This window comes from Micromys minutus, assembly GCF_963924665.1.
Source record: "Micromys minutus genome assembly, chromosome: 1".
In the NCBI taxonomy this organism is placed as follows: domain Eukaryota; kingdom Metazoa; phylum Chordata; class Mammalia; order Rodentia; family Muridae; genus Micromys; species Micromys minutus.
In genome coordinates, this window is record NC_137969.1 from 149,127,188 (window position 1) to 149,132,516 (window position 5,329).

The window sequence follows — 5,329 nt, forward strand, 5'->3', positions numbered from 1 at the left end:
TGTACAGATTTTAGACTCTCCTACAATTTTGGGTTTTACACAGTTACTTTTGTCCCATCAAGTTTCCCTGATGTCATGATGAGTAATGTGACCTAAATGTGTATGCACATTTACACTAGAATTCTTATATCCCAGAAGAAACTGATACTTTTATAAGTGGCCATTTAGTAGCTTCCCCAAAGGCTGCTGGGATTTTCCTAGTAGACAAAATACCACCGTTCACTTCTTATTCTATCTCAAATTCACACACACACACACACACACACAAAATGGTGATAAGTAAGTACAAGGAACCAGGAGCCAGAAAGTCAACAAGAATAGAATCAACAAAAAAAAAAAAAAAAAAATTAACAATGGAGAGGAATTTAACAAATCCTTTGAATCCTAACTTGGATCTCAGATTTGTTTACTTAACTTGCTGGGGTGGCAGGGGAGAGCCAGCAAGGTACAAACTAATTTGGGACACAAACATTCAGGAATTAAAGGTGCAGTTACCTTCTGAAGGGGGGGATGCAGAATGAGGCATAAAAACAGGGAGTTGGAGGCCCCATGACAAACCATATTCAAATTATAGCAGGTGATGTGCCTGGTCTCTCTACCACCACCCTCTCATTCTCAGCCACATGCTGTGCTTCTGAGACCAGTTTGTGCTCCACTTTATTGTACCTTTTAGAAAGAGACATCTCTTTGACAGCGCTTGCAAATCATGTTTTGTTTTTCCCTCTATAATCTGCCGCACAGAAAATCTTCCTTGTGTCAGAGTTGGGCTCATCACTTTGCTTGGAGGAGAGAGACGGGGGGCGGGGATGAACAAAACTACAGACCTAATTTAAATGGAGTACCACGTATAAATATTGTAATGGCATCTTCTCAGTACAGGGCTTAAGAGCTTCCTATACCTGCAGGCTTCCCTTGTTTCTAACATATAGTAATTTTCTTTAAGCATCAGATTTGAGGTAAAAAGTAGATCTACATAGCTGAAATATCCCTCAATATTCTAGACTTTTTACCATACTAACATCTTAACTGCTGTCGTATACCATACTTTGTGAGCTAACTGAGTCTCATAACAACACTGGATATGGAAAGAAAAACTGCCTTACCATAGGGACTTCCATTGTCCTGATGATGGTTTGCCTACATTCCATATGATTTGGCTTCTGGAGGTGAGGGACTAGGGTCACCCAAAGACATCCATCCACTGGGTTTTGGTAACAGGATATGGGATCATGTAATGACAATGGGACTTGCCTTACCCTCTCTGGGCCTCCACGCTTAGTGCTTGACCACTCAGTGTCCACTCACACCCACAGCAGACCATCCTGCTGATGAGCCGTACTCCCTTTCCCGAAGCAGAGTCTACAAGACACAGCTCTAGGCTCCTTCCTGTCTCTTAACCTCCTGGCTTCCCTCTGGAGTTCTCTAAGTTTCTTCCGTCTCCTAGGCATATATTCTGGAGTCATTATAATACATTATTACTCAACTGAGGAATGAGAGAATAGAGTATGAATTTGCATCTAAATCACAAAGAACATGAGAACATCTGTTTTAAGCCCAACATCCTCTACAATGCTCTTCCTTTTTACCATATGCATAAGTTGCATACGCTGTTTTAAATATTCCTATGTGATGTTTTTCTAAAGTACTTCATTTCACAAATATGGATTCCAGTGGATGGAATTCTATACACCTGTCAAGACTCACAAGGCTTTTTCTTCTTGCTCCTTCCTAGATTTATGCCCTTTGTTCTTGGCCTTAGGCTGCTACTGCTGCCCTTAATGTCTCCAAAGCTCATGGTCTCGTTCAATGGATCTGCAGAAATTCCAGCAACTACGACATCTGTACGTGTCTGCACCTGTACACCCTCAAACTCTCAGACTAAAGCCCCTCTAATGCCATCGCTTGGCTAGAAGTTCGCAGGCGAACACCAGACCTGCACCATCCCTTCATTTCATCAGAGCTCCAAGCAGCTGCACTGACATCCGCTCACCATTTGCTTCATCCGTCATTCTCTGCACATCCCCTACTTCCCTGTCATGTGACCATCACAGGCATCTCCACCTCCTCTGCACTGGTCAACCGTCCTGTGCACTAATGAGTGGGCTTGCCTCTGTCATAGTTGACCTAGACGTCATTTTCATAGTGCATTTACCTCTTGTTCAGTGATTCTCAACACTGACGGCAGAGCTTTGAAAACGTCCTCACACTTGGACCTGATGCCAACGATGCTGATTTAATCGGCCGGGGCGCTGCTGTGCTTTCTAAGTGATTTAAATCTCCCCCGGGGTTGAGAACCAGGTCTATGGCCTCTGTACTTCTATTTATATGTGAAACATGGACGGTGTCTACCAATTTAACCGGCTGTATCACACCCACAGGAGTTAATGGGATGCTGAGGCCACTTAATTGATACACATGGAGCTCCTTAGCACTTGTATCTCTCTAAAAGCCCATGTGGTGTTCCTAGTCTCCATGCTCAGGGGATTGGCAGGGATGTGCTCCCTTCAGCAGTGGTTCTGGGGTCTTCTATTGCTACATTCCTGAGGACTGATGACAACTAAATATGTCTTCCTACACTTGGATCAATATAAGGTAGGAAGGGGGTCACAATCAGGAGATGGACTGTCTCTCTCCCATGATGATGATGAATTTACCAATATGCATTTTCTTCTTAACAGTTAAGAATCATTGTTTTTTGCTTTTTTTTCCCTCTTTCTCTCGAACCAGGCAGCCTCAATCATGAACAATGCAGCAATGGCCAAGATTAAGGCTCAAGACCTATTCGGTAAGAAGAAGGAGCTGTTGAAACAACTGGACGATCTGAGGTGGAATTGTCACAGCTTCGTGTCGCCAAAGTGACAGGTGGTCACCTGAAGCTCTCCAAGATACGAGTCAAACGCAAATCCATCGCCCGTGTCCTCACTGTCATTAATCGGACTCAAAAGGAAAACTTTAGGGAATTCTACAAGGGAAAGAAGTACAAGCCCCGGGGCCTGTGACCCAAGAAGACTAGAGCCGTGCGCCGCCGGCTCACCAAGCACGAGGAGAAGCTGAAGACCAGGAAGCCGCAGCGGAAGGAGCGACTGTACCTACTGCGCAAGCGTGCAGTCAAGGCCTGAGATGACAGGACAATAAAGTGCAAGACTAACAAAAAATAATCATCCTTTGCTCTGTTCTCAGTGAATGGGAAGTGCCATCCAGGATGTATAAACAGATATAAACAGGTTTAAACAGGGGAGAATGAACCTGCTAGATCTTGGTACATTTGCCAGGCTCTGAGCATCTATTCTGATCCCCATGGTGGCTCCATAATAAAACGCATTCTTGGACTGCGGGCAACGATCAATGGACCACGAGTCAGGCCCCCCACAACAAATGTATCAATAGGTTATGGCTTCACCCTCAGTGAGCTGGAAGATGGCCCAACTACATGGTGAAGGACATGGACTAGGTTATGTCTCTCTTTGAATTCCAAGTCCAGCATCTCTAGGGTGTATAAATTAGAATTAGTCATGATTAGCTAATTCATAAAGTTCTTTTGAGGATTAAATGAAGCAACGCAGGTAAAGCTTCTTAGTAGCCTGTCATGGTACGTAATTAATGTTTTCTAATAACGTGCATATTAAAGTCTTCACTTTGCATAACCTTAGAAATCATTTAGGGGATTAAAAACCAGAGAGGACCATGGGAAGACATCCTTATCATGATATTCCCTCTTAATTTGAGGTAGAATAGAAAGTGTCTGTGAAGAGGTAAAAGTACAAGTAAGGAGTGACCTAGTGCATGCCTTCCCCTGGGTGTGTGGGTACAGGAGAGGATCTAGTGACACCCTCCCCGGGTGTGTGGGTAATAGGAAAGCTGTTTTCATTTTCCCAGCTGATGGAAGATGAGTAGCCATGGAGGAAAGGAAAACTGCTAACCTATATTTCCCAAAGAATTTGAGCCAGAAGGGGCTTTGAGGCCCCATATTATGATCTCCGGGGTTCTGACGAGACTTAAGGTCCTCTAACACCCTTGAACTGAGCCACCAAGATCCAGTGCACTATGGCTGCCAACCATAATGACCACTGTAGCTCGGACCAAAATGTAAAACCGACTCACCCCATAAGACAGCAGAGGAAAATCGCTCCACCACTCCATGTGGGCAGTACCTCAAGCTATTTAGGTGACAAAGCAGTCACATCAGGCTGTGACCCACTCTTCCAACACCTCCCAGAGTCCTTAACTTGACTCAGGGCTGAACAACACTCAGCAAAGAGAAATTTTCTCTCACCTTTAGTAAATAAAAAGAAAAAATCAATAAAATAATTTCCTATCTGTTCCTTACAACTAGATGCCCCACTGATCAGAGTAAGTCAGGAAGACAGGCATTAGCTCTGTGAGAAAACAGCTTGTGGAAATAGAATTTGATCTAGTTGGCTGAGTAATCACTACACTTGGAATTTTCTGTGCCATGTTTCCTAGTCATGGAACACACAGGATGCAGACTGCGGTGACAGTGCCTCTCCTTGACGCCAGCTTCCAGAGCACGTCTGCAATTACTGTCAAGATCATCAAACTATCTAGCTTCAGGAATGAACTTAATTCTGCCAAAATGAAGCAGCAACGCATCTGTAACAAAATAAGAGAGTCCCCTTGGGACTGGCTCCTCGTTCTAACTTCTCTAATTCAAAGTACTACCTGTTCCTGGGACTTAAATCTAAGCATAGTTCCTATAAGCCTTTCTTTACCAAGCCTTGTTCAACTGGGGATCCAGTCACCCTCCTACCCAGTCCTGAGCCTACCCTGATCAAGATGAGAGTAAATCAAGAATCATATTGCTTTTAGCGGACACTAGGCATCGGTGATGTTGGTCCATAGTAGATAATGTATGAGTCCTTGCTACCCTATTTTACGACTGCTCTGCTTCCTGCCTAACTCTAAGAATGCCGAGCTCTAGAGAACCTACTGCCATGCCCATTCACAACTCAGATATTTTTAATAATAAGTCTGTTGTTTTTAAGAGTCTGTGTTTTGCTGGAGAGATGGCTCGGTGGTTAAAAGCACTGACTCCTCTTCCAGAGATCCTAAGTTCAATTCCCAGCAACCACATGGTGGCTCACAACCATCTGCAAGAGGATCCAATACCCTCTTCTGGTATGTCTGAAGACAGCTACAGTGTACTTAAATAAATAAATAAATAAATCTGGGAAGAGAGAGAGAAAGAAAGAGAGTGAGTGAAAGTGTATGGGTGGGGGTGTGGCTGTGTTCTCTCTCTCTCTCTCTCTCTCTCTCTCTCTCTCTCTCTCTCTCTCTCTCTCTCGCTCGCTCCGTTCCTCCCTGTCTCTTT

The 5,329-nt window shown here is 44.1% G+C and overlaps 1 pseudogene across 1 annotated transcript; it reads left to right on the forward strand.

Annotated features, from left to right (window-relative positions):
* The first annotated feature begins 2,754 nt into the window (after window positions 1-2,754).
* On the forward strand, window positions 2,755-3,119 carry LOC308434222 (large ribosomal subunit protein uL29-like; annotated as a pseudogene). The gene has a single exon. The product of its transcript is annotated as a large ribosomal subunit protein uL29-like (transcript).
* Window positions 3,120-5,329: the final 2,210 nt, after the last annotated feature.